Genomic DNA, 12,671 nt, shown 5'->3' with positions numbered 1-12,671 from the left:
ATCTTCATATTTAGAACCAGATCAATTTTTATGGTACAAAGGGCTTTGTTCTCGTAAACAACTTGTTACGTGGTCAATTTTCATGGAGGAAATGATAGCACATTATGAGGATACAAAGAGCAACACCTTCTTTAGAGCAACACCACAACAATTGGAAAGAGTAAAAGGGCTTTGTGACATAGTGGAAAGCAAAATTATGGAAACCAACAAGCGTACTCCTCACAACTATAAATATGGAAGTGTTGTTTCTCCTAGCCTTCCACAACCTACAAGGGTTACAACACAACAATTGGAAGAAAAAAGAGAAAAAGGGCTTTGTTACAATTGTGATAGCAAATGCACTAAAGGTCATAAGTGTACTGAGAAGAAATTATTTTACATAGAATATGAAGAGGAGGAAGAAAAGGATCAAGAAACAACAAAAGAAGAAGATATACGCCAGGACCCCACCCCAGAGAAAGAAGAAATGAATCAGACCATATCTTGTAAAGCATTGGCAAGAATTACCACTCCTCAAACTCTCAAGATAGAAGGACATATCAAGAAGAAAAAGGTGCAAGAAGTGAAAGATCACATCGAGAAAGAAGAAATGAATCCAACCATATCTTGTAATTCATTGTTCGAAATTACCACTCCTCAAACTATCAAGATAGAAGGACATATAAAGAAGAAAAATGTTCAAGAAGTGAAAGATCACATCGAGCATCAAGAAATGAATCCGACCATATCTTGTAAAGGATTGGAAGAAATTACCACTCCTCAAACTCTAGAGATTGAAGGACATATCAAGAAGAAAAAGGTTCAAGCAGTGAAAGATCACATCGAGCATCAACAACAAGTTCTCCAACTTTTAAAGGATAATGCCACTTCGGTGCAAAATCAAACGAAACAACAGGTAGATCAACATCGTAGTGAAAAATGTTTTGATGTAGGTGATTGGGTATTTTTACTGCTACATCTCAAACAATCTATTTATGAGAAGGAAATGTTGGCAATACTACATGCACTTAAAAAATGGCGACCTTACCAAATGGGAAGACTCTTCAAGGATGAGGATGTGGAAGCATTGTTTTGTGCTATTTATATTATCCAACCAGATTGGATAAACGAAGCAAGGGATGAATGGAAGAAGGATGAAGAAGTATGGCCACTTATTCAAAAGTTGCAAAAGATCCCAATTCAAACAATATTGCCAGAAATTAAAGAGGAAGGAAAAATCATATTGGAACCTGGAGCAGTCACAGAAACAAGAACCTGACAGCTACGAAATAGATCAATTTCAGAGTATCTCATCAAGTGGAAGAACTTACCCCCTGAATATTCCACATGGGAGGACAAGAATTTTATACAGAAGCATCAAGAACTACTCAAGCGTTGAGGACAACGCTTTTTGAAGGAGAGGGGCATGTTAGGCCCCTATACTACTAGTGTAACCCCTTATTGTTAATAGTATAACCCATTTATTATATTGATGTACCCATGTAGTGCCCATATTGTTACTATTGTGCCCCATAGAAGCCCACTATTGTTATTATTGTGCCCTTACATTATTATTGTTATGTCGGCTCTGATTATGTTATGACCCCTTAGACTCCTATATATAGAAAGGAGGTCTTTTCATTTGTATCATCCAAGAATTGTTCATTTATGTAATGTAAAGGAGGTTGCCCCCTCGAAGAGGCTGAATTATAAGGCGTTGATCTATCTTTTCTATCTTTTCTTGAGCTGGTTTCATAACACCACCCTACCTAGGAATACAGAGCACATTGACTCCACCCTAAACCGAGAATCCAGAGTGCCCCATATCCACCCTTAAGGGAATCCAGTTCCCACTATCTCCACCATACAGGGAATCCAGATCTTATTATAGTCAGTGAAAACTAAGAATCCAAAGGAAATAGGGCCTCCACCTAAAACAAGAATCCAAAACCTCCTTTCTCCTTCACTTGAGCTATGTTTCTCCATGTCCGTAGTGTGCATCCACATCCTAGACCTAACCTATGTTCTCCTTTTCTTCTCGTTGGTGTTTATCTAATGTGTTGTGATCCAGTGCTGCTATCTGCACTCTTTTCCACTATGCATCCTATCAATCTAATAGTATAGTGCACCATCTCCTCCTTGTTCCTTGAATACCCTCTCTCTGCGCATGTTGAATAATAATGTCCCTTCCATTGTTCATCCCTCTTGTTTTTTCTTCACCCTACATCTTTTCCCCCATAGTTCCTCTAAATTCAACTTGCATGTTGGCCTTCCCCACACCATCCACAAGGCATGGCATGGGAGTAAAGGACATGTCCTTCACTTAGGGAGCTACATACTCTACCTCTTGCTTGCCATACAACCATTAAAGTCTCATTCATGCCTAATTAATAAAGAATTCAAGGATATGGTGCCCATTAAACACTCAACCTCCCATTCCCAATTCCCAAGAAATTCCCTTCCTCAATCATTTGAATCTTTGTCCCTTTCTCTCATCTAGTTCATTGTAATTAATTTACAAAAGCATAATTCACAATTATTTATATGAGGGTGTTAATAAAAAGGGTTGTCACAATTTTCACCCATATTTTCAGGGACAACTTTAGAGAGGAAATTATAATGTTTAACAATAAACAATACAATTTCAACCATAATAGAATGAAGATTTCCACAGCTATTCATATTTGGAGAAATTTTTCGGATGGAGCTATGTATAGGATTAATATCATGTCTAATGTCTTGGGTGGACCCTCCACCCATCATCAGGGAATAGAGATAGTATCCCCATAGAAGAAATTATTTGTTCCATTGAGCTTGTGTGTCAGAACCTTTCGTCTCATATGGCTGAAGAAATTTATCAAGAATGTGGAAGAGTTCTACTGAAGGAAAAACCTCCCAAGCCTAATTTATCCAAAGATGAATTCCAAGCCGTTAAGCGTCTTAATGATAACCCTGACATCCTTATACTTAAGGTTGATAAAGGTAATGCAATTATCATCATGAACTCTTCTGACTATGAAGTTAAGTTACTTGATCTTCTATCTTCTAGTTCCTGTAAAATCCTTCCCAATAACCCCATCAATTCCATCACCCATGTTGTCACTAAAGCCATTAAATCTTCTTCTTTAGATTCCTCCATTCAACAACGCCTTATTCCCCATACTCCCCAAACTCCCAAAATATATAAGCTCCCAAAGATCCACAAACAAGGGGTCCCCCTTAGACCCATTGTTAGTGCCATCAAAGCTCCTACCCATGCTCTTAGCCAGTTCCTAGCATCTAAGCTTCAAACATTCAGTGGATCCTCCCCCTCTTTCATTAACTATTCGTCTGATTTTATTCTTAAAACTAAAAACTTGCGCCTTGATGATAATGACCTCTTAGTTAGATTTGTTATTGTCTCTATCTTAACTAAAATATCGATTCCTGACTCCCTTGATATTATCTTCAAACTTGTTGGTACTGAAACTCTCAACCTTGTTAAGTTTTTCCTCTCATCTACTTTATTTTCTTTTAAAGGAACCATTTATGATCAAACTGAAGGTACAACAATGAGGTCTTTGCTTTCTCTTATTGTCGCTTACATCTTTATGGAATTCTTCGAAGCCAAAGATCTTGACTCTTGGCATAAAAAACTGAAGTGTTGGTTCTAGTTTGTCGACGACACTTTTACCATTTGGCAACATGGGAGGGTTGCGCTTGATGACTTTCACTCTCATCTTAACAAAATTTCCCCTCACATTCAATTTACCATGGAGATCAAATCTAACAAATCCCTTCCCTTCCTTGATGTCCTTGTATCCTGACAACCTGATGGTTCTTTATCCCATCAACTCTACTGGAAGAATACCCACATTAATCGATATCTTTATGCCCTTTCTCACCATCACCCTTCCTAGAAATCTAGTCTTCTCAAAACTCTCTTTTCTTGAGCCCTTAAATCTCTGCTCCTCAAGTCCTTCCTTTAGAAAAGGCTCATCTTTTTCAAGCTTTGAGAGCCATTGGCTACACCCCTTCTCAAATTTGTAAAGCCTTTCAGGTTGTCTCCAATCCCAAATCTCCGTCTGCTCCCCCTTCTCCTCCCTTAGGTTAGGTCTCTCTTCCTTATATTAAAGGGACCACTGACCTCATTTCTAAAATATTATAAAAAAGAATATTAAAACCACCTTTAAACCTCATAGAACTCTAAGGCAGATGTTTAGGTCAACCAAAGATAAGTCTGACCCCATGTCATGTTCTAGTGTTTACCAAATTCCCTGCTCATGCGGGAAATATTATATTATTGATTTGAGGCTTATGTGATCTATATTATGTGTAGTGTTATCTTCTGGAGTCATCGCATTCATGTTTTTTGGAATCGATGTTTCGAACCAACCTCTGTGGTTCACCATGTGGATTATTGGTCAAATTGGTCGTCCCTTCAAAGCTCACTTGAGGGAACATATGGTTGATGCTAACCATCTCTATTTATCTAAGTCAACCATTGTTGAACATTCCTTCAATTCCAAACATCTTGTTTGCTTTGATCAATCCAAAATCCTAACTCGTGTTCCTTTCCACAATTATCACATTATCAGGGAAGCTCTTAAAATAGAGAAGTACCCTAATAATTTAAATAGGGAAGATGGGTTCAAATTAAGCCAATCTTGGAAGCCTGTTATCCATCATCTTTCTTGATCCTAATTTGTTTATTTGAACTATTTATTCTCCATGGATACTATTTCTTTATTAAGTTTAATTAACGATTATTTTTAATTTGTGGTTTATTTATTTAAATCATTGATTTTAATTTCATTACCATTTTAATTTTAAATTAACTTTTATCATAAAAGGTTTCATTATTTTTTTATTCTCCTCTCTTTTCATTACCCCTTGGTTTGGTCCTTATGAACTTTTTTGAATTTCATTATTTAAATATAATTTTTATTTTAATTATTTTAACCAAATTTCGTGTTAATTATTTATTGTTGTTAATTTATTTTTATTAATTAATTGTTTCCCTCTTGACTTCTCCCTCTTCATTTTACTTTATTTATTCAAATATTTGAAATTTTATTAGTTTATTATTTTTATTTCTTAATATGTTAATTTTAATTATTAATTCTTAGTTTGTTTATTTTAATTTGTTTTTTTTTAGATTTAAAATTCATCTTATTTTTTATTTTTTGACTTATCCTTCACAACTATTTATTCTATTTTTATATTTTTTTTCCTTTAACTTGACCCTTAACGACTATCTTAAATCTTTTTATTTTTTTCTCATGACTAAATAAGTCGATTATTTTCTATATATAACTTCGAGCACTCTATTGTTTATCATTCAATATTCTCTAATGTCATCCGAAAAATTTCTTCAAATTTCGACCATATTTACAAGGACAATTTTTTTAAATGGCAAAGTGAAAGGTTGATATAGTGCTATCATGTTGTATTATCTCGTTCCTTAAAAATCAGTGGGAAACGAGGTTTCTGAAATATGTGTGCATAATGGAATTCGCACTTCCAAAGCTTTGAAAATCATACATAGAAAAGTTAGTTGAAGTGAGAATTTGATGATATAATTGAGAATTTGATGATATAATTTTTATGAAGAAATGTCATTAAATTTTAGATAAAATTAATTTAATAACATGATAAAAAAATCTTTAAATGTTTGAAAATTATTTTCTAGATTAAAATTTAATTTAAAAAAAAATAGATTAAAATTTAATTTAAAAAAAATAAAACAAAAGAAGAAAATCTAGTGGATTAAAATATAATTAAAAAAAAGTAATTTTAGATTAAAATTTAATTTTAAAAAGAAAAAGAAATAAAAGAAAAAGAAGAAGACCTAGTTAGACCAGCCTCAAATTTTTGATGTTTTATGGAATGTTTTTTTTTTCATTTTAAACATATTTGATAGTGTGAAAAAAAATTGAAATGTCAAAAGTGAAGGGTTGAAAAAAAATTAAAATATAAATTTGACATTCACTAATTAAAATTAACCATCATACTTCATAGTAAGCATATTTGAGTTGGGTACGAGGTTGTGAATGGTAGCATAGTTTACAAGAGGAGCGTTAGGCCTAAGTTCTAGTTGTTGATCTATGGAGTCCAAATCTTAGTAATCGAAACCTTGGCCAATCATGCCTCATCGGGTGTTGAAGGAGGGGGGCATCAAGGGCTAGTCTTGTGCCCGATACACTATTGAGCACACATTGCCAGCCAATCGCATTTTGTTGTGGCGATGGGGAGTCAACTCGGGTTGGAGTTGGTGATCACTCAATGGGCCTACAACTGTTGATCTTTGCACTGTAGGTCATTTCCTCCACCATTGACCAATTACCTTAGCCTCATGCTATAACATTGCCATCACATAACATTCAAATGTCATTTCTTTTAGGGTGTATTTGGAGTCAATGTATTAGGCTATGAGGTCATATAATTGAACGCCCCGATAATGATTGGGCATTACATATGAGGCCCATGAGTGGGTGAGGGATTAATACCACCAAAGGTTTACATACGGTCATCAAATATTGTACCCTCAAGATAACATTATCTATCGCGTGAAGTTTGGTTGGTCATTTGACCTGTGTTTGTAGCCAAGGGTTTGGAATGCGACACCAGTACTTTGGGGGCGTTGCTAAGGGATTGAGCATGTATTATTAATTGTTCAATCACACATAACCGATCATGAATCATGGGAATCAAGCATCTTGGCTTCTAGTTGTGAGTCACTTCCTCGTCTACATCACTACCACTCGGTGAAGAAATTTGATGCTTGGTTGTTAGATTCTTCTTCCATTCTTGTTTAAGTAAGTAAAAAGTTATGAAATTTTTGATTGGATATGGTTTAAATATGTTTCTTCTTAGCTGGTTAGTGTATTATACTTAAATTCTTTTTGTTCTTTTCCCTTCTAAATCTATTTTTCAAAAGATCTCAAAGAACATAAGGTTTCTTTAAATTGTCAGTTAGATGCATTTTGCTTAAAACCTTTCAAACTTTATTTCGCTAAATCCCTACTCGGATTAGCTTTTTAATATAGATACCCCATAATTTGATAAGTTCAGTAGCTAAGTTAATAGTTGCAAAGCTTGGTTGAGCAGGGTAGAAAAAAGAATCTAAAATATGAACCATCAAACATGGATAAGCTTAAAGCCAGTTCTTGATAGAAGTTGAATAATGGCGGCAAGGAAGACATTTCTGAAGATGGAATTCAAGTTCGAAGATAATGCATGGTATGACGTGGCCATTCAGTTCTTAGGTTTGTATCTTAAGGCTCATTAGTAAGATTTTGATAAAGATGACGATGAGAATTTACCCTTGGAAAAAGAGCTCAAAACTGTAAATGACATAAGGTCGCGATTTCGATTCTCATCGAAACAATTTCAAGATCAACATTTTCAAAGAGTGAAAGAGGGAATGATGAAGATAAGAAATTTTATGATGCCATTAAGCAAGTCAGTTAATTTGTAGTTTTCTTCCTGGGCATTTTTTCTCTTTTATTTTTGTGAAAATAGACTAGAACATCATTCTTTATGGTATTCTCGAGAGTGTATAGTATGGTAATTAGATGTTTGCATCGAGGATAATTGACCTCGTGACCTCCTATTGATGGTGTTGGAACCTCCAACATGTGAGGGGATCTCCCCGGTACAAAGTCCCAATTAGACCTCAGACCGTTTGTTGTAGGAGTCCCAGTAGTGGGTCGTATGGTATTGCCTTGACCGCGGTTTCGCACAGAAGCAAGTAAGATGTCCCTCTTGGTAGCAAAGGTGTGACATTTGCAGCAAGTCAAGTAAGGTGCATGGAGGTTCTAACACACGGAGGGTGAGGTGAGTGCGCCCATTGGAAACATGTGACAACATAGAGTTAAGAAGGGAACACACGAGCTAAGATGCATCACAACATGGAAGGCAAGTAAGCTAGCAATCCAAAGTGATGGTTAAACCAACAATACATTTTAGTAAGATTCATACACACATATATAGAAAATAGCTACACATGCATGAGTAAGAAAATAGATACATATATCATTTAGAGTAAACAATAAAGATGAAATACAATATGACATATGCATGAAACGTGCTTGCTATGTTATATTAAGAAGTGTAAGTTCTAGTCATACAATACATTCACGTCCAACCATTATTTCAGATAGGACAACGTTACAACCACAACCGCCTTCTCCTCCAAAGAGATATACAAGCTCTGCATAGTGGAGAAGTCGAGGCTCATTAGAATATTGTCCAATATCTCTCTAAGATAGTCCTATCGGTAGCTTGGCTAACCAAAAGCCTATATAATGAATTATGAGGGACAATTTATAGAAAAGGGTGGAGTGGCCCTTGAAATTCCCCTTTGTGACAGTTCAACTACCCTCATGACTCTTCATCTACTCTATGATTGTTACATCCAACTATCGACAATTGAGCTTAAACTTGACAAGACATTACATACAATATACACATGTACCCCAGTGAGACAAAATAGGCTTTATCAATCCATGCAAGGCATCACTATGACTTGGACAACTGTTGGAAGAAAATCTTTCGGCATATTCATGGTGGTTGACAGTCGTGAACTGATGCCAAGCTCGATAGTCCATGACGGTGTTCGTGTACTCTAAGTTGACATCTTTCTAGAAATGAACTCTTCCCTCCATAGCATCTGGGTACACCGCTCGGGTTCCTCTGTCCAACTCGTTTGATAGCATGTGCATCATTCTCTTGAGTGTGGCTAGAACAATAACATACTTGTGCATGGTGTTTGCACAGATCACCAAGTCTTGGTTTGTGGTTATGCGCATCAACCCTTTAAAGTACAAGTCAAGCTCCAGTTGGACCTATGCCTTTCTCTTTGCCTGGGTGAGTGTCCCAATAGATGGGATCACATGCACCTACACAACAAAATCCATACCCTTGAATACACTTGCGTGGGAAGCCTGTAGACTAGTGATGAGCTGCGGGATATCTTCATAGTTCTAGATCTAACTCCGGATGCGTGCCATCAACTCGACCGCTCTGGGCTTCATCATCTTAGACAAGTGTAACGGGGCTCCCTTGTATCTCATTGTCCATGTTTGCATGTAATCAACAATAGCATACACATTCAAAAAGATATGTGCTCTCCTCGCACATCATAGCTACCAACCATTAAGATGGACAACAGCCTTATGCACGGTACCAAACTTGGAATTCAACGCCTGCATGAATGTGTCAAGGGATAATACTTCATATAGTATTGCCTTGTTCAACTCTACTCGGGCGGATGCTGTAACCAATTCTCCTCCATGCTTGGCTGTCTGTAGTTTCTTAGCCATTCGCTTGTTCTCAGTTATAAAGAAGTGAACACTCGAGCTAGTGGCTTTGACATATGCTCTGGTAGCATCCGCCAATGTTGTCGGATGCTTATGCACGTCAGACATGATCACGCGTTCCTCAAACTGCACAGGAGACATGTGATCTTTAAGAGTTGACACTCTGCGAGACTGCACAACTCTATGGTGGGATTCATCAAGTGATATGTTGTGCATCTCTCCTTCTAGCTAATCTCCAAGGATCTCAGTGTCTCCTTGGTCGCTTGGGACTTGCTCCTCTTCTGGATTCGGTGAAGCTAGTAATTCGACCTCTTGTTGGTGAGGCATGAGGTCGATGTCTTGCTCTAACTCCTCTTGCTCCATATTCGTATCCATCTGTTCAAGTGCTTGCAATATCTCCTGAGTGAAGTCCTACTCCTATGACGGCTCACCCTGTCTTCCTTATGCTAGTTGTTCTGATGAGTCTACTACCTGTACGGGTGTAGTTTCATCTATCTGTACATGTTGCGCCCCCTGATGCACCTGTTCCTGTTTCACTTCCTTCTCCTGTTTGTGCAACTCCTCTTCCTTCCGGAGTTGCTGCTTCAACTCATGCAACTCCTTCTCCATTCCCTCCATTATTTGTTTTTCCCTTTGCCTTTGTGCATTCCTCTTGTCGTGTTGTTGCCTCTTTGCCTCTATTTCCGAAGATGCTTTCTGTACAAGTGGATCTGCTTGGAACTTGCAGCTTTGTTCCTCCTCCATGTTGTTGACAATCTTCCTCTTGCCCTTGTCACACACTGGTATGTTCACCTCTACTGGTGCTCTCCAGGATGCTACTTCACGCTGCCTTGTTAACCACTCCATAGTGAGAACAACCAGCTCATTGGGTCTGGAGAAGCTGTAACAATATCTCCATGGGTCTTCCTCCGCCCAATGACATGCCTCATGGATCCAATTAAACTCTACTCTCGTACAGTGGTCTTTCATAAGACAATGTGGGTCATATGGATTGTAGCTTCAGATGTCGAATGGATATTTCTTCATCTCATTGGCTTCAACATCCACATGCTTGAAATTCCGTATCTTGTATAACCCAATCTGTAGTGGAAGAGCGGGCCAAGGGGCCTTCTTCTTCTGGTGTAGCCTAGCCGTCAGTCCTGCGGAGATGTGGTATGATACTTCCTGGATGACAAACATGTCCAAGGAAAACTTCGGTAGAATATGTTGAGGCTTCTTCGCGTTGTACATCTGTATGAAGGTGTCAGATGGTGAGGCATAACAATCAACTATGTCTATCAGTGCCTCCATTGCTACCTTCGACATGCAGGGTGGATCCTGTTCAAATATCATATTGTACACTAGGGTGATAAAATGATCAGACAGTTGTGTGATAACTCCTCTGAAGATGCATTTAGACAACATCTTACAATAAGTGTTCACAGAGGTCTTTGTTGATGTCCATGCCCACTTCAAGCCCGAGAACTCCTGACGGGCATAGATTTCATCCAAGATGTAAGCGAACATGTAGATTTCTTCTTGCATACCTTTGGGTGGCTGTCGAGCTCTTGTTACATGTTCCTTCAGCTAGTGAGCCAACATGTCGGACCAGTTGCATGCTTTTCCTTCTTTGGCCAGTTGGTCCAATGTGATCACCCAACTTTGCGGGAAGGTTTCTGTGCTCTCTTGGCCATACATACGACATGAAAAAATGACCAAGTATTGATATGCCTTTCGCAGTATCTTCGTCTTGTAGACCTGGTTGGGTGTCATCCAGAATTTAGCCAGCTCTTTCACCTAATTATTCAAGATATCTCTGGAGTTGGAATTGTTGTTGGGTATGTTGAAGGGTGTCTCCATGGTGATCACGGGCTTCAACATATGATACATCTGCTCATAATCCTGTGCCTTGAAGGTAGTAATATCCATCTGGTTGACACTGCTCAATGTCATCGTCTTAGGGTTAGTGTGCGAGACAATCCAGTGTATCATGTCGGTGCATGGGAGCACTGGATACCTGCATGCAATCTGATACAAACCTGACTTGTGGATTTTCACATAGACTTGGCAATCTTCGAGGTCTTTCGCAAATGTGCTTGCAAATGTATCATTGACCTCTTGCCATTTCAGCTTGATTTCCTTGTCTACAATCATCTTGGTATCTTCATAGACCAGAAAACTTGTAGACACTCACTCAACTACTACTCCAGCTGCACTTCCGTCAGTGTCCTTTGATCTTGCTCTCTTGCAGGCCATTGATTCTAAACTGCTAAGAGGCAGATGAACACCTGCTAGATCTAGAGACATAGCGACATGCATGGCAAGAAATATGTCAGCTAAAACCAAACAAAATTTGAGGAACGACATACAACATACCTATGGATTGACAGGAAAGGATTACACAATTTATTTTGGAAGGCTGGGAGACTGGATGCCAGAACTACGCAAAACGAAGTCTGTTTTGCTTGGAGGCTCGCTGACTGCTGGGATTGCACAACACAATTCCAGTTGGAAATGGTTGTAGGTGTTAGGTTCCTATACCAATAGGAGTCATAATTTTTGAATGTCTGAGATTAAACTTGTAATATGTACATACCTTTGCTTTCTGAAAATGTTTTCCATATTCAAAAAATAAAAAAATGTAAAGAGGGTATGTCCTAAAAGAATAATCAAAGGACAAAAAGAATAAAAAGGTAAAAAAAGATGAAAAATATGAACCCCAAGAAAAGAAAAAGGACCATGAAAGTGTGCAAGTCAAAATGCCACTACTATTTACTTTTTGTGCATAATAAATGATTGTGTGCAATTTGTAACCTTTGCCACAATTCATGATAGTCAAAATGTTTAAACTTGGCTATTTCATGTTTCAATTTCATGTCTATAGATAGAGAATAAATATCTGACCAAACTGTTTAATCTTGGCAGATAATTAGATAGGTAGAGTAAATAAAAGGAGCTCAACTGTTTAATATGAGCCCTTAGATGTAATAAGGTTAGATTTAGTTAGTTTACTATTGTAAAGAAAAAGAAAAATGTTTGTTAAGTGTTTGCTAGCTCAAATGCACCCTAATAAAGAGAAGTAAAAATGGTAGGATGAATAGGTGGGTAAGTAGAAAAAAGGTTGCAGAAGTATGATGATTGATTAAACAAAAGCACATTTATCATCTTTCAACATGTATTTCAAATGTGAATGGGCAACTAGGCATGCAATGGATATCAAAGTCAATTAATTAATGTCCCTCATTCATGTCACCTTTCACTTAACTAATTTCCCACAATAAAGATCAAAGTACCTAAAAACCCTAAGTCAAAGAGGCTCAGAGAATTTCTCTGACTTTTGGAGGGACCAGACCCTAGGCTCAACAAATTATAGGCAATAAGTATTAAAACCCCCTCATAAACATTCATTCC

This window comes from Pinus tabuliformis, chromosome 3_2 (assembly GCF_031772625.1).
Source record: "Pinus tabuliformis cultivar Carrire ecotype Pingquan chromosome 3_2, CPIR1, whole genome shotgun sequence".
Taxonomy (NCBI): domain Eukaryota; kingdom Viridiplantae; phylum Streptophyta; class Pinopsida; order Pinales; family Pinaceae; genus Pinus; species Pinus tabuliformis.
This window is presented reverse-complemented; position numbering follows the sequence as displayed.